Source organism: Sylvia atricapilla, chromosome W (assembly GCF_009819655.1).
Source record: "Sylvia atricapilla isolate bSylAtr1 chromosome W, bSylAtr1.pri, whole genome shotgun sequence".
Classification (NCBI taxonomy): domain Eukaryota; kingdom Metazoa; phylum Chordata; class Aves; order Passeriformes; family Sylviidae; genus Sylvia; species Sylvia atricapilla.
This window is the reverse complement of record NC_089173.1, coordinates 11,861,331-11,879,474: the sequence shown is the minus strand read 5'-3', so window position 1 is coordinate 11,879,474 and position 18,144 is coordinate 11,861,331. Positions and strand designations below refer to the sequence as shown.

At 43.3% G+C, this 18,144-nt stretch overlaps 1 pseudogene; it reads right to left on the bottom strand.

The window, feature by feature from the left end:
* Positions 1-311: 311 nt before the first annotated feature.
* Positions 312-17,000, bottom strand: LOC136373415 (protein PRRC1-like; annotated as a pseudogene).
* Positions 17,001-18,144: the final 1,144 nt, after the last annotated feature.

Sequence of the window (18,144 nt, the reverse complement as noted above, 5' to 3'; positions counted from 1 at the left end):
CTGGTGCACCTAGGAGGGAGAGCTGCTTATCAGGCTGCTAGGGAAAAAAAAAAAAAAAACATGGCAAAAAACGCCAAAACTTGACCAAGACCCTGGACAAATGGTGCCTTTTGCTTCCTTCTTTTACTCTCAGGTCAGCTACGTGTGACATGCAGTGCCCTTCCGTCAAATAAAAAATGGTGAGTAACACAAAGCTTTTCTTTCCTATTAATTTTCAAGCTGTAACTGAAATGCTTCTACACTTTAAGTGTAAAAGTAGTGTGCTATTGCAGTAGCTACTCTAGCATTTACAAGCAATACTTGATGGTTTATCATAAACACTTGGTGATATATGGAACCATGCCAGGATCCAGTGTTGTGATCATGGTCTCCACTGAATGCTTGGTTTTATCAAGAACAGACTTCACCATGGGATTCTTAGCTACACCCTAAATTTAAGCACACACATTTCCATATTATCTTCTGGGTTGTTCTTTTTTTCCTCCTCAAGAAATTAAAAATGTTACAGTTAAAAAAACAAAACCAAAATTAAGCTGCTTCTGTAACATCTGCTGTGCATTACTCAGCACAAACACTGCAGGATATGACCGTCAGTGCATGCCTTTTCTAGCAGAACCTCAAGTTTAAACATTACCTTCCTCATTAATGCAGTAACAGCCTCATCATCTTGCAAAGCCAGGCTTCTCCAATTAGCATCCTGGCTGCTTAACTAACATAAAGTCATTATACAGATGGTTCCTGAACACTGAGACTGCTTCTACCTGTGGAAGATGCCTTTATGTGTTCATTTGCACAGCACAGGGTGAAATAATCCATATTTTTATACCAATTCAAAACATGAAGTTATTGCAACAATTATGTGGAAATCACTCTCAGAACTGCAATGGGACTGGTTAGGCATCTTTGAATGATTGAAGAAACTGAAACAGTCCTATTCAATTCCAGACCATTAATTTGTCAATTCTAGGTTGTCGTAGTTCCCAATATTACTGAGCTTGAAGGAAATCTGAAAGGAAAGTTTATGATTTCTTAACAACACGAGAGGAAAAAGGGTGTATCAAATTACTTCAACAACAGAAGTAAAGATGACTGTGGCAACTACTGCGTGAGCTCTTCAACAGGAAATGGAGGATGCATTTCTGTAAAAATTACCACTGCACGTCCCAGATTCTGGCTCATTTTTAAAAAGCACCAACACTGATGTGGGCTTACATACACAACGAACTTGATGGTCTCAGTATAATTGATGATTCCTGATTCTTTCACTAAAGAAATTCTCAAGAAGTGGTTACTGAATACACAGAGCACATGGAACACTTGATACGTTAACCAAAATCTTTCTTACTGGAGTCAGTTCTTATGGAGTCAGACCTGCTCCATAAACAGAAACAAGACACCTTCTGGATCCTAGTGGCAGCACAGAAGTGTGGATGAGCTTGACTTTTCAATTAATTTGCAATCAAAAGCTCTAGTACTCTAAAAAGGGCTACAGAATCATGTTACAAGTTGTTGGGGGTTAGGTTTTGTTCCTTTTTACTCTAAAGAATTTTTTCCCCATAAGTTAACAATGAGACTAAATGTCGTACTTAAAATTATTTAACAAAACAAAGGGGTGGTCAAAGCTCGGAGGAGGTGGGGGTTTTGAGGCAGATAAAGGACAGAGCTTCAAGTAGCCTGTCTGTCTGGTTTTTAGCATTCGGGTAGAAAGCACGACTGGGTTGATGCTCCTGCTGGAGGATTTTGCTGCAGTCCAGTCTTGGGAAAACTGCCATCATCTGCTCGCCCTGGAATTCTGAGCTTCTCTGCCCCCTTGAGAGAGCTGGGCCAGCCCTGCCCCACTGTCGTGGTTCCATCAGCGCTGCTCATCTGCTGCAGAGTGACCCTGCACCCCCCTGCCCTGCCGGGACACCCTGCCACTCCAGCTACCAGCCTGAGACTTTTTTCCACTGTTCCCAGCTTGGTGCTCTGAGGATCCTACAAAGGCACCAAGACCAAACTGCCCTGAGATTTGTGAAGCAAAGTCCTCGAAGTTCTTGGTACTTTTTTTGTTATTGTTGGAGTCCAGGACATCCCCTTGGATGGCTGTCAGAGTCTGTCCAAGGATGTGATATGCCTCACGACCGTCTCCAGTGACTGAGGACTGAGACCCTAGACTCTGAAAGGAGCCCTGGCCTGGCTGAGGTGGAATGTTTGCCAAGTCTCGGAGGACTGGTCTGCATCTCCATGACAACGGAGTGCAAGAACAATGGAACTGGTCACAGTGGACTGAGCCAAGGCTACTTGCCCAAACTGGTCCCCCCATACCGGAGTACGGCATGTACAGTGTGCAGCTTGTCCCTGAGCACCCAACCTCAACGCAGGTGGCTCCGGCTTTGGCCCTGTGACTCTCCTTTGTCCCAACCTTGATGCAGGTGGCTCCTGCTTTGGCTCTGGGCCCCTTGCTTTGCCTCAACACAGGTGGCTCCTGCTTTGGCTTTGTGCCGCTCGCTTTGGTCCCCGCCTTGACCAACCTATAAAACCCTGGAGACCCCTGCTCACCTTCGTGATCACCCCACTGGAAAAGTTCGTGTTTATAGGCATCTCGGCCTCGAGGACTCGTCCCTCCACGTTGGTAGCTATAATCCCCTTACCCTCTTTTCTATCTTTCTTACTATTCTCTATTTTCTCTCCCACTATCACATTTTGGTGGCACTAAATAAAGGTGCATTTTTGTTGTATTGAGTTGTCCCCCGCTGTGTCTTTTGTGCTCTGAGATCGTAAAATGAACCATCAGGTTCCCCGCATATGCTTGTGGACCCTGACAATGGCCTGGGACCCGAGGAAGGGAATTTGAGCCCTGGACAGGGGGGTGTGGAGCCGGTCCAGGGGGCTTGGAGACCTTGGCACAAAGCCCAAGAAAACACCGGGTTTGATTTTAATCCATGGGAAAAGCTTCAAACATTGCAAAAGGAATTACAAACCACCGGGATGTGAAAATAGTAGTTTAGTACAGTAGATGACACAGAATTAAGTAGTTTTAGAATTTATAGAATAGAAGTAAATGGGGACAAGATGGTGGAATTTGGGTGGTACCTCATGTACTTCTCCTTCTTCCTCGTCCTCCATCTTTTGGGGTGGTGATGGCACAAAGTAGTTAGAGTGGATTGGAGCAAAGTAGAAATGTCACTTCTGGTGTGGGCACTGGGCATTGGCACAAAATAGTAAATAACCAATACGTAGTTATCTGTATAAATGTTAGGGGACATCCCCTGAGGCGGGCAGTTGCCTCGTGTCCCAGCTGCTGTCCAGACCTCGGCTGGGAGCAGAGAAAATTCTGAGATATCGAATAATAAACAACACGAGAAACCTGAAAACAGACCTTGAAGACTCTGCTTTTTTACACCAACGCGACTCGGGCCTTTTAGAGGGCCAAGGACTTTAAACCACCTAAATCTTGGGTGAGGAAACCGCCCTGACAGTTATCAATGCTGTAGTTGGTTTTTTTGTTTTGTTTGTTTGGTTTTTTTGCTTTGTTATACATACTAATAAAGAACTGCTATTTCTAATTCCAAAATATTTTGCCTAAAAGCTTTTAACTGAAAAAATTATAATTGGAGAAAAGGTGGTGGTGGTGGTTTACATTCTCCATTCCAAGGGAAGCTCCAGCTTTCCCTGGCAGATACCTGTCTTCCCAAATAAAGACAGATTTTGGTGCCCAATGTGGGGCTTGAGGGCACTGAGAAAAGAAAGAGAAAATGAAATAGTGATTCCTAAGTAAGCTAGTATTTTATTTTGTGTGTGTTGGATATAGAAATCTCATCAAGCAGCATCATGTGCTCTAACTTGCCCTGGTTTGGAAGGCACGTGGTTGTGGCTGTATTCCTCCCATTTGCAGGCCCTTATTTAAGTATGGGCCCTATAACTAAGACTACTGTGACTATTATCCAGTTTGTTTTATGGGTGGATAAAATGAGGCATTCATGGATTTTTAACTTCCTCTGGAAGGCAGGCACATGGATACATGGCTATCACACATTAAGCCTATGTTTTTGGGGTTACTTTAAGAATGGTACTTTCTGTGAGGAAATGACAGCAAAGAAAATTTTCTCCCAGCCCTTCAACCAGTTCTTTGTGCCTACCCTAACAGCTTTTGAAGGGTTTAAATTCCCTCTAGATACTACCCAAGTGTTGCTAATAGTCATAGTCTATCTATTAGTTTCCAGAGATAAGGTGAGGCCAACTTGGATCACTGCACAGACACCTGCCCCAGAGACTGGGGATACTGCCATAGGGCCTGACACTGCCCCACAGAATAGGGATGCTGGCCCACTGCCTGACCCTGCCCTGCAGTCCACCTCAGAAATGAACCACCCAGATTGAGCGGGGGTTCTGGTGAAGGAAATAGGCCAGATGATGAAGGAGCACATTTCTCCAGTGGTGGCCTCATTAGCCTCCTTAGACCCTGTTGATGGGAAACCCTCCCCCTGCCCTGTAAAGGCAGAGTCTGATGGTGCAGCAGTGGAGCCCACAGATGTTACAACCATCCAAGTTTCAGCTGAATCACAGGGGGAGCCACAGCCAGCAGCAATCGCCCCTTTGGAATCAAGGAAGTACAAGATAAAATCAGAGCAGCCAGGTAATAAGGATAAGAAAGGAGGGCCCTCAAAACCCGCAGGGGAAACAGAGGTTGAGATCATCACCGAGCCCCTGTCATATGAAAGTCTCCGTAACCTGCAAAAAGACATTGCACGACAGGGACGTGAGCCTTATACAATCTGGCTACTTCGGGTCTGGGACCTTATAGGTACAGGTGTACAACTGGATGGTAGTGAGGCAAGGAATTTGGGACCCTTGACCCAGGACTCAGGTATAAATCAGGTATTTGTAAGACAGCCAGGCCCCCTCTCCCTCTGGGAGCGGCTTTTAATGAGTATGAGGGAGAGGTTTGTCAACAGAGAAAAAATGCAGCAGCGCCATCATACAACAGACTGGAAGACCCTTGAGGAGGGGATCCAAAGGCTGAGAGAAGTGGCAGTATTGGAGGTACACTTTGGGAGGAGTGGACAGCATGATAATGACCCCGACAAGGTTAGATGCACAGGGCACATGTGGATGCTGGCAACTCAGGGATCACATGACTACACCATATTCATTGCCACAATTAATCCTGATACCAACCGAGAGACAGTGGGTTCTGTAGCCAGCAAGCTCAGGAATTATGGAAGTATGATCAATGGCCCAATGCAGGCTCAGGTCTCTGTTGTGGTAAAGAAACTCAAAGAGGAGATAAGGGAGGTGAAGGAGAAGATAAGAAAGAACAATTCCCAGGTGGCACCGGTATGAGTCACAGGCCCCAGAGTCAGAGCCCAGCTAGAGAAGGAGGGTACACTCCACGAGCTGAACTGTGGTCCTTCCTGCGTGACCATGGGGAAGACATGGGAAGGTGGGATGGGAAACCCACTTCTGTCCTGGCAGCACGGGTGCGTGAGCTCAAGAAGAGGAACACTCAGAGACGGAGTTCCACTAAAATGCAAGTAGCCTCAGCCTCCCATGACCAAGTCACCAAGTATTATAGAAGTGAAGATGATATGTCAGATCCCCTTGAAAAAACCTCTACCATGTATGCCCAAGAAGGGAATAATAACCAGTGCTAGAGGGGCCCAGCCTCTAGCCAGGAAGAGGCACGGGAAAACCGGGTCTTTGGACTGTGTAAATTCGATGGCCTGGCACATCAGAGCCACAGAAATATGAAGCTTTGGTTAATACTGGGTCGCAGTGTACTCTAATGCCATCGAGACATGGGGGCAGAACCGATTTCCATTGCTGGGGTGACAGGGGGATCACAAGAATTGACTCTGTTGGAAGCTGAGTTGAGCCTGACTGGGAAAGAGTGGCAGAAACATCTGATTGTGACTGGCCCAGAAGCCAAGTGTATTCTGGGCATAGACTTCCTCAGGAATGACTACTACAAAGACCCTAAGGGACTCAGATGGGCATCTAGGATAGCTGCTGTGGAAGTTAAGGGCATTAAGCAATTGAATACCTTGCCTGGACTTTTAGAGAACCCATCTGCAGTAGGACTTCTGAAGGTAAAAGAACGAGTACCTGTTGCCACCTCGACTGTGCACCGCCAGCAGTATCAGACAAATCGAGATGCCGTAATCCCCATCCACAAAATGATCCGTGAGCTGGAGAGTCAAGGGGTAGTCAGCAAAACCCACTCACCCTTTAACAGCCCCATATGGCCTGTGCGCAAGTCTGACGGAGAATGGAGATTGACTGTGGACTATCGTGCCTTGAATGAAGTGACTCCACCGCTGAGTGCTGCTGTGCCGGACATGCTGGAACTCCAGTATGAGCTGGAGTCCAAGGCAGCAAGGTGGTATGCCACTATTGACATTGCTAATGCATTTTTCTCCATTCCTTTGGCTGCAGAATGCAGGTCCCAGTTTGCTTTCACCTGGAGGGGCGTGCAGTACACCTGGAACCGACTGCCCCAGGGGTGGAAACACAGCCCCACCATCTGCCATGGACTGATCCAGGCTGCACTGGAGAAGGGTGAGGCTGCAGAACATTTACAGTACATCTATGACATCATTGTGTGGAAGAAGACTGCAACTGAAGTGTTTGAGAAAGGAAAGAAGATCACTCAGATTCTCCTGGAAGCCAGTTTTGCCATCAAGAAGAGCAAAGTCAAGGGACCTGCCCGAGAGATCCAGTTCCTAGGAGTAAAGTGGCAGGATGGACGGAACGAGATTCCCACTGAAGTCATCAATGAGATCACAGCACTGTCTCCACTGACCAGCAAGAAGGGGACAAAAGCTTTCCGAGGTGCCAAAGGCTTTTAGAAAATGCACATTCCAGAGTACCGCCAGATTGTGAGCCCTCTCTACCTGGTGATCCGCAAGAAGAATAATTTCCACTGGGGTCCTGAACAGCAACACGCATTTGTCCAGATCAAACAGGAGATCGCTCACGCAGTGGCCCTTGGCCCAGTCAGGACGGGACCAGATGTGAAGAATGTGCTCTACTCTGCAGCTGGGAGCCATGGTCTATCCTGGAGCCTTTGGCAGAAGGTGGCTGAAGAAACTCGAAGCCGACCACTAAGATTCTAATGTCGCAGCTACAGAAGGTCTGAAGCCAGCTACACTCCCACAGAGAAGAAGATCTTGGCCGCCTATGAAGGAGTTCAAACTGCCTCAGAAGTAACTGACACAGAAGCACAACTCCTCCTGGCACCCCGACTACTGGTGCTGGGATAGATGTTTAAAGGAAAGGCTCCCTCTATCCACCACGCCACTGATGCCACATGGAGCAAATGGACTGCCCTCATCGCACAGCGTGCCCATATTGGAAACCCAAATCGCCCTGGGATTTTGGAGATAACTACGAATTGGCCTGAAGGTAAAAACTTTGGTCTCACGGATGAAGAGGAGCAGAAACAAGTGACACGTGCTGAAGAAGCTCCACCATACAATCAACTGCCAGCAGAAGAAACACACTACGCTCTTTTCATTGACGGTTCCTGTCTCATCATAGGGATGAACCGCAAGTGGAAAGCAGCTGTGTGGAGCCCCACACGACAGGTCGCACAAGCCACTAAAGGAGAAGGTGAGTCAAGCCACCTTGCTGAACTTAAAGCTGTTCAATTGGCCCTGGACATTGCTGAAAAAGAGAAGTGGCCAAAGCTCTACCTCTACACCGATTCATAGATGGTAGCCAATGCTTTGTAGGGCTGGCTGGAAAAGTGAAAAAAGGCCAACTGGCAGCGTAAGAAAAGACCAATCTGGGCTGTGGATGATTAAAAAGACATTGCCATTTGGGTAAAGAAGATACCTGTAAAAGTCCACCATGTAGATGCCCATGTCCCCAAGAGTCGGGCTAATGAAGAGCACCGAAACAATGAGCAGGTAGATCAAGCTGCAAAGATAAAGGTGTCAAAGATAGACTTAGATTGAGAACACAAGAGGAAGTTGTTCCTAGCTCGATGGGCTCATGATGCCTCAGGTCTTCAGGGCAAAAATACCATCTACAAGTGAGCACGAGACCGAGAGGTGGATTTAACCATAGACAGTATTTCTCAGGTTATCCATAACTGTGAAACATGTGCTGCCATCAAACAAGCCAAGCGGGTGAAACCCCTAAAGTATGGTAGGTGGTGGTCCAAATATAAGTATGGGGAGGCCTGGCAGATTGACTATATCACCCTTCCCCAAACCTGCCAGGGCAAGCACTATGCGCTGACCATGGTGGAAGCCAACACTGGGTGGCTGGAGACCTACCCTGTGCCCCATGCTACTGCCCAGAACACCATCCTGGGCCTGAAAAAGCAAGTCCTGTGGAGGCATGGTACCCCTGAGAGAATGGAGTCAGATAATGGGACCCATTTCAAGAATAGCCTTATCAACAGCTGGGCTAGAGAACATGGCATTGAGTGGGTGTACCATATTTCTTATCACACACCAGCAGCCGGAAAAGTTAAATGATGCAATGGCCTGCTTAAAACCACCTTGAAGGCACTGGGTGGGGGGACTTTTAAGAAGTGGGAGGTTAATTTAGCAAAGGTCACATGGTTAGTGAACACTCAAGGTTCCACCAACCTAGCAAGTCCTGCCCAATCTGAGCCCTTGCAAACAACAGATGGAGATAAGGTTCCAGTGGTACACATAAGAAGTATGCTAAAAAAAATGTTTGGATTAATTGTGCCTCCAGAAAAGACAAGGGTTGTCTTCGCTCAAGGACCAGGTTTCACCTTGTGAGTGATGCAAAAGTATAGAGAGACCTGATTCATACCTCAAGGAAACCTTGTTTTGGGGTAAACTACCCATGACACTGTGCCTGTATCCATATTTGCATGTATATATATGTATTTTTTAAAGATTTAAACTGAATATGATATGTTAATATGAGAAAAAAAAGCGAGGTGGATAATGTTGGGGTTAGGTTTTGTTCCTTTTTACTCTAAAGATTTTTTTCCCCATAAGTTACCAAGGAGACTAAATGTTGTACTAAAGACTATTGGGTTGTCGAAGCTCGGAGGGGGTGGGGGTTTTGAGGCAGATAAAGGACAGAGCTTCAGGTAGCCTGTCTGGCTGGTTTTTGGCGTTTGAGGAAAAGATACGGCTGGGTTGGTACTCCTGATGGAGAATTTCACTGCAGTCCAGTCCTGAGAAATCTGCCATCATCTGCTCGCCCTGGAATTCTGAGCTTCTCTGCCCCCTTGAGAGAGCTGGGCCAGCCCTGCCCCACTGTCGTGGTTCCATCAGCGCTGCTCATCTGCTGCAGAGTGACCCTGCACCCCCCTGCCCTGCCAGGACACCCTGCCACTCCAGCTACCAGCCCGAGACTTTTTTCCACTGTTCCCAGCTTGGTGCTCTGAGTATCCTACAAAGGCACCGAGACCAAACTGCCCTGAGTTTTTGTGAAGCAAAGTCCTCGAAGTTCTTAGTACTTTTTTTTTTTTTGTTGTTATCAATGGTGTAGTTGTTTATTTTTGTTTTGTTTGATTGTTGGTTTTTTGTTTGCTTTGTTATACATACTAGTAAAGAACTGCTATTTCTATTTCCAAAAATCTTTTGCCTAAAAGCTTTTTAACTGAAAAAATTATAATTGGAAAAAAGATAGTGGTAGTGATTTACATTCTCCATTCCAAGGGAAGCTCCAGCTTTCCCTGGCAGATACCTGTCTTCCCAAACCAAGACACAAGTAAAATGTTCTCTTCTAGATCACTGCCACCTACTGCAAATATTAGGAGGAATATGGCGACTGAAGGTAAAACACTATTACTTAAAGGAAGAAGGAAAATGTGGTTTTATGATCGTGAAAAGACATTTCTCCCTGAAAATGGCAGCATGACCACCCTACTCTCACTGTACTGATGGAGAATTAATCTTCCTCTTTAAGACGGTATCACTGGAGTAACAGAGGGCTCAGTCTGCCATGTCGCACACAACTTTTTCTGCCAGGTTTTCATGCTTCAAAGGGACTGAAAACCAAAATTCTTCAAGTGCACTGGGACAATAGCCTTCTTTATTCTTCCTTCCCATTCAGTGTGAGATGGGATAGAATGTGGTGCTGCTCTCGAATACAGCTCTGTGTTGATGTAGTACAGCCCTCAGATCTTTTTGCCACAATCTTCATGATGCTACTTAAATGTAGCATCTCTTACAGAAAGGTTACAGGCTAATGAAATTCTACTAGTTGGTGTTGCTGCTTATTTCCTCTGTTTGATTAGATGGCATCACAAAGAATATCTGTTCTGCGCTATACATTCCATGCCTTCTAGCAGACTAATCTTACAAAATACCTTAGACACTTCTTTGTGATTGAAAAAAATATGTTGTTTGTCTGTCCTTGAAAAAAATACAAAATATAACTTGATTGTTATAGAACAAGCATGACTTGCATCCCAAAGGAATCAAACTCAGTTAATTAGGAAGTTATAAATTGGATATGCAAAGCATTCAGGTACAGTAAAACAGACTTATCTTTTTTTGCATACAGTCTTTATGAAGAAAAAAATATCTCTCAGGTCTTAAAGGGTTCTAGAATTTCATCTAGTTTAAGAACATATCCATATGTAACAGGTTCTATCATAAGTTCCTATGACAGGAATAAAAAATAACTTACAACACCTGCATTTGTACAGTCCCCTCTCTTCTATACAGAGAAAAAGTAACAGCATAATTTCAGCAAACACCACTACTAAAAACAGCCACCTTGCACATGAGACTGGAAAAAATTAATGATTTCTAGTAGCATGCACTTAAAGAGTGCAACATGTCTTCCTCCAGTCAATATAAATTGGTAATTCCTCATGAAGATAACAGACTGTTGGGGGTTTGGTTTGTTCCTTTTTTATGCTAAAGAATTTTTTTTTGCATAAGTTACTAAGGAAACTAAGTTTTGAATACTTAAGAGTACTTGACCAAAACAAAGAGGTGGCCAAAGCTCCAAGGGAGAGAGAATGCGAGTTTTGGGGCAGGTAAAGGACAGAAATTGAGGCATCTTGGCACTCTGTTTTATGGCATTCGGGGAGAGAGAATGGCTGGGTTGTTGCTTGCTGTGAGAGGAGTTCACTGTCGCCAAAGGGATCCAGTCCTGGGAAATTTACTATCATCTGCTTGCCTTGGATTTCTGAGCTCTTCTGCCGCCCTGCTGGAGTTGGGCTAGTCTTGCCCTGCCGTCGGCTTCTCCGGCACAGCTCCTCTTGCTACATTGCGACCTTGCACTCCCCCCCTGCCCTGCTGGGACATCCTGCCATCACAGCCACAGACTTTTCCACTGTTTCTAGCTTGGTGCTCTGAAGATCTTGCAGGGGCACCAAGACTAAACTGCCCTGGGTATTTTGTGAAGCAACGCCCTCAAGGTTCTTGGTACTGTTTTTGTTATTAATGCTGCAGTTGCTTTTTTTTGTTTGCTTTGTTACACATATTGGTAAAGAACTGGTATTCCTATCCCCAAATCTTTGCCTAAAAGCCTCTGAGTGCAAATTTATAATTGAAAATAAAGAGGGGTTTGCGGCGGTGCCTGTGACGCCAGTCCGGCCAGCCCTGGCACCACAGCAACACAAGTGGTCTTGGCTTTCCAGGAGTGAAGTGTGGCTGTGGCAGGAGGAACGAAAGGAGGGACTCTTGAGGGGTAGATCCAAACGAGTTTATTGGAGCTTCAGACGTGGAGTCCTCACCTCTGGACACCAGCCTCAGAGAGACCCCGAGGGTCTCTGTGCAGCAACTTTTAACAGGGGGTGTTACACGGGAGGGTTCAACCAGGGTCCAATGGGGTACAGTAAGGGTGTGGCTCTTAACATAAAAGACAGGTGAAACAACCACACAGGGGACAATGGGAGGGGGAAGCCTGGATCCAGCCCAATCATTCGACGCCTTCCCTGGAACTTTCTGGACGCAGGGAGAGGCCCCAGAGTGACAGACAGGACCAGGAGGTTATATAACCAATGACTGACATATAACCGAGACTGGGGAAAACCACATAGGAAGGAACATGGGGGGTTACAAAGAACGAACCATTACAGAAATCAGATTCAACAAATCATGAACATTAAACATAAATAAACACATCACCACAGGGGTGGTTTACACTCTCCATTCCAAGGGAAACTCCAGCTTTCCCTGGAAGATACCTGTCTTCCCAAACCAAGACACAGACAAATCCCATACCTTTACAAACCTCCAGAGTCCTCCAGCAGGTGCTGCACTCTGGGATCTTCATGGTCCTCAAGAAAAGTGATTGCAGAACCAGCCCCAGGAGACAAAAAGGATTATAAAGTTGCCTGTTGAGTAATGGGATCTGCCAAAACACCTGTAAGAGGAAAGATAAAACACAAGTGTTGAATTTGTTATCCAGAAGCAAAATGCAATTGTTTACCAGGATAACAGCAGGAAGAATAGAACAATTCCAGGCTAATTCATCTCACTTCTGTAAGGCCCAAGAACAGTTCTGCTTGTTCAAGGCTAGCAGATCTAATGAATGCAACCATGTCTGCTAACAAAATTGAGACTGCCTGCATGTTATGTACAAAGATAAACAATTTTTCTTTTTCTTATCATACTAATTTAAAAGCTGTTCTTTTTATTGTATTCAAATTTTCATAATAGACTCTCAGTAAAGAGAGGGATAAGTGGTAGTCTCTGAACAAAGATATAGGAATATTCCACAATAGGAAAAGCAAATTTTCTAACACCAAGTGCTGGAAATCAATAGTAGTAGAAAAAGGAGGAAGGTTTACATATTTTAAAGGAAAACAAAAGAAACTAAACCAGTAGAAAAGTAAAGTCAGACCCTTTACCCCATTACTCAAGCTTATTTTAACAGATTTTCCAACACTAGCCTTAATTGAGAGTTATTTTTATTTTACACTGCACAACTGATAGCTCTTTTTAGACACTTTCCTAATACAGACAACTTAAAAGAGGTATCACCAGTAATAACAAAAGCTTGGCCCAACTGCAGCTGAAGACCCAAGTTTCCATTCCACAAGCTGAAAATTACACCAGTTCTGCAACCACAGCAACTGCCTGCATGGAAGGTATGTATTTTTAGCTATCCCAGTGCAATTTCCTGGCTGCAAACAAGAAAACAGAAGCTGGTGTCATGTGACAGACAGCTTGTTAAGAGACAGATTTTCAGAACAAAAAAACCCAGAAAATTAGGAGTTCACAGCCTGTGATTGTCATTCTGGGGAAATATAATGGTTGAAGGTGGCTTGCTGAGCTGAAGAAAACCTGCTCAGCTGGGCTTTGCTGTGCAAGGTAACAAAACTAAAAATTCCGAAACAAAGATTTTCCTGGGAAACTGAATGCCACCAGAACTTAAAGTGGACCCTGTCCTGGACCATGAGTATATTTTAAAGGCTATTATCCCTTCTTCTGAGTAAAACTCCTGAAGTATACCCAGAAGAATAAAGCAGCCACCAAGGAGATTCCCCCATCCTGTCCCATGAACAGAAAAGCAAAGAGTTACTTGTGACTGGAGGTGTAGAAAACGAAGGCATCAGTGGGCTCTGAGGTCCTCAGCCAGCACGACCTCTGGTGATATCATAGGTGGAAGACATGGAAAAAAACCCTGAAATGGGGGGACCAGTGGGAGGTGCAGAAAGAGCAGGGCCAGCAACAGAGCTCAGTGGAGGAGGAGCAGAGAACTGGGACACAGGAGTGCTGAAAGCTGTGGGGGCAGCAGGAGGTGGGACAGGACTTTGGGGTGGTGCAATTGTAGAAACGGTTGCAGAAGGCACAAGTGGAAGAGAGGCCGAGGTCATAATGGGAGGAGGAACTGGGGACACTCCAGCTGCCAAGGGTGGTGAGTAGGCAGGAGAAGATGGCATGTTTGGTGTGGCAAGGGGGCTAGACAAAGCTACAAAAATAAGGGGGGGAAAAAAGAGAGAAAAACAACTTTTAGAGAGAAAACTTAATCTCAGAGATTCAGTTATATAATTGTTCAGACATTTCACAAATAATTTTTGAACCAGTCAGGGAATTTTTTCATTCAAAGTGAATTTGAAACTTCAGCTTGAGTTTTCATACAGCACCAATGGCACTCAGTCTTTGGTGACAGCATCTTGTAAGACACATCTCTTCCTGCATGACCCTACTTGCCATTAGCTTAAAAAGACAAGTCAGCATTTGACTACTAATTTTACAAGCAGCTGAAACCTGCCTCAGAAATTTCTACCTTGCTCTGTTATTCCTGAGTGACTGCTGCATCAACTGATGATGTAGGAAATGCTTGTCTTCAGGAATAAAACACACACTCCTACTATCCAGGAGGATGGGAATTGTTTCAGAGGTGTCGCACTGTAAAATGGACTGAACATAAGGCAGCCCTCTCTTCTCTAGCACTTATCTTCCTGATCCCTCCACTTTCCCTGTCTCAGCTGATCCTTGGATAAGCCAATTTTCCTGTCTATAACCAAATTTAGCCAAGAAATTAAGTGAGAAAAACAGAAATTGCCATTTTTGATGGCAGTAACATACTAAATCAGCTGAAGCTTCTCACTGGCCTCAACCTAAAGACCACAGTCAAATGATATGCAAATCACACTAATGCCATGGTCTCCAAACTTGGTCACACACATCCAGCATCCAGCAGTAAAAAAAAATAAATAAATTGAGCATCCATTTCCCCATGTAAAATTGATTTATAGATGGTTTACATGCACCACTGTACCAGTATGTTATGCATATTACAAAACACACAACAAAAATTTAAAAATTATGAGATAAAGACAAATAAAAAAAAAATTCTTAAGAGTACAAACCATTTTCTGTTTCTACTGGAAATTGTTTTGATAATATACTATCAATATAATAATATAGTTCATTAATAAGGGTTAACAAACTATATAATACAATCATTGATAAAAACGTTTTAGGGTGAGCAGTGCAACTGAAAAACCTCAGTAATTTTTACGTCTTGGTTTAACACCTCAGGATGCAGGAATTTAAAGATGTTAATTTCAATTTAATTTAAAGATGTTAATTTAAAGATGTTTATTTAAAGTATTTAAATAAATGGTTCTACATTCAGACAACTCTGCTGCTTGGGTTTAAGGGCTGGAAAGAACACCTCACTGAGATCCACATGGAGGAATTGCCTCCTTGGCTGTGCTTGCTGTACCGTCCTATTCATTTTCCACTCCCACCCATAAACCACACAAAAGTTTTCCTTGAAATTTAGTTGTCAAATTTTCATCTTCCCTGATGTCTATCAATTGCCCCTGAAAGACGAACGTGGTGCATTTTTTGTATTTTTAATGAGTATGTTCAAATCCCAGGGAAACTGTTTGGAAGATGCATACACATGTCAGGAAATTCTCTTTGCAAGCTGACCTCTACATATCTGAAAGTTTTTATGCAACACTTGCATTGATTTCAGCTGCAGGAATGAATAATAATGGAAGTTATTTCCAAATATCAGTTTTGGAAATGGTTTCTCAAAAACATGACTTTGTTACAAATGTATTTCCTGTATCTCTCCTTGTTGAAATGTCACCTTTACCTCGATGGGACAAATTACGAGTGCATATTTTTTTGAAAATAGCAACTAGGTAGTATACTGCTGACAGCCTCTTGTCACCACAGAAAATACCAGCACATCTGAGACTTTTTGTTGGGAAAAAAAAAAAAAAAAAAAATTTCATGTTAATTTCAACGACTCTTTTACAGACCTTGCCTCTGGTGGCCAGCAAACCTCTGTGCCATATTAAAAAAAAAAAAAAAAATCTTTCATGGTCACTCCCTATCTAAGTAGAAAATATTACCAAAAAACATACTATTTAAAGACCATTTTTATACAATTAACTTTTTTGATGACATCTCGTAGCACTTCATGCACTTCTGGCTCTGGTTTCTTTGCTTGTGTATGAATGAGGCAGTGAGTACATTTCATGTGTGGTAACATCTCTGCAAGCCTACCCCAGAATCCATTTTTATCCTAGTTCAAGCAAGTGTTCCATCATAGGTTACATTTCCAGAGTTTTAATTTTTAAAAATTGCTTTTATTATAGAACTCATTTTATGTTGTGGGCAGATCTTCTCAGTAGATTCCTCCTTTAGCATTTGACAGCAGAGACTGCACAAGTCTGACTCAACAATACCACATGTGCCAAAAAATTCAGTAGCTGGTATTCAAATATAGAGTTCAGAATCTTGAAAAAATCAGAAAAAGTGCTCTGATTACCACCCACAAGTGAGACATTAGAGCACCTTCCAGTACCTCAAGGGACTACAAGAGAGCTGGAGGAACTTTTTACAAGGAGGTAGATGGATGGGACGGGGGAATGGCTTTAAACTGGATGAGGGCAGATTTAGGTCAGATATTAGGAAGAAATGTTCCCAGTGAGGGTGGGGAGGCCCTGGCACAGGGTGCCCAGAGAAGCTGTGGCTGTCCCTGGATCCCTGGAAGTATCCATGGCCAGGCTGGATGGGGCTTGGAGCACCCTGGGATAGTGGAAGACTGTCCCTGCCCATGGCAAGGGTAGAACAAAATTATCTTTAAGATTTTTTCCCACCCAGACCATTCTGAGATTCTATCAGTATTAAAGCACAAGTGATTATTCAGATTTACCACTATCCTGTAGAGGACTGTAAATCTGTTTTAACTCCCTTCTATGCTGCTCATCTAACTGGACTGTAGTGGAAGGTATTATTTCCCTGGCCCTGCATCCTTCAAAAATACAAGTGCATCCACATAACTTCCTAAGATAGTTTCAAGAATAAAATATATGTTTAAAATATTCTGTGTGATATCAGATGTATTACGGATAAGGAGCCCACTTCCATGACTAAGAAACAATTTAAATCCTTCCAATTAACCTGGAGAAAAGAACTGCAATTATGCTGATTGCAACTGGTTTTGTAGTGCTTCAAAAGACATGAATAAAGGTTTCTGTACCTAATGTCACAGGTGTAACAGCAGCAGCAGCCTCCCTTGCTGTGCTTGGAGGGGATGTGCTTGGTGGAGTCGTCTCTATCCCACTCCCTTCCATCATCTTCCTTCAGCTACAAAAAGCTGTGAGGGGAAATATATACATATATATATATATATATATATATATATATATATATATATATATATAAAGTGCATCTTAAGAAACAAGGGAAAATATCTTAAATTACAATGCAAAGGCCACAACACAGTTATTTACATTCCTGAAAATAGCAGATAATTCAAATGCCAACTCTAGGGAAAAAAAAAAAAAAAAAACAAAAAAACAAAAAAAAAAACACTGACTTGTCTCAAGTACAAAATTATCCAGTGGATCTCCTTCTCCTGTATCTTCCCTTAAATTTTATCACTGTGATAATATCTCAGACTCCAAGCCTCTTTCTAGAAACCTTACTCTGCCTGCCCAGCTACTGCTTCCAAAGTATACTTACTGCTGGTACTTAGAAGAGCAATAACAGAGAAGTAATTACACATCACAAAGCCCATATCTCATTGCGACTGCTGTTAGGTGCACAAAAGGATGAAGCAGGCAGCAGGAGGTCAAGCAGGAAAAGTTCCACTTTATTTTTCTGACTCCATATATATACAATTTTACAAACAGGCCAAGATTGGCTACACAGGTAGCCACTTCGACCTCGTTGGTGAACATCACCATCAATCATCCTTCTCCTCCTAGAGAGGAGAAGTATGTCAACAAAGATAATTTTCTAAAAACATACATAGTTTACTTGAAGCTGCGTGAAAACAAAATGCAAACAGTGAAAAGCAGGCAAACTTGAGGCAACATCTCATTGCAAAAGAAACTCAACTACAGGGTTCAATTCTACTGCGTTGTTGAGCTGCAGTAATGCAAACCAGGACCCGTTACTTCCAGCATAATTAAAATTATACTGAAATTAATTCACACCAAGTTTTCCAGTAGAGCCAATTCCTGTAAATTTAATATACCACACTTCTCTGGTGATGTTAACGGAAGTGGAAGTTTTTGAAGGCTTTGGTTTTTATTTTGAAGATCAGAAGAATCTTTTGACATATTTGAATAAACCTTTAAAATATACTACTTAATTATAGGTTATAATACTACTTAACTTACAGGTTAAAAAAATTAACCTATATGCTTATTTAACAATATTAAATTCATGTAAAAGATCTTAGAAGAAGAAAAGTGGAAAAATTAGGATGTTCATGAACACCAGGGGATTG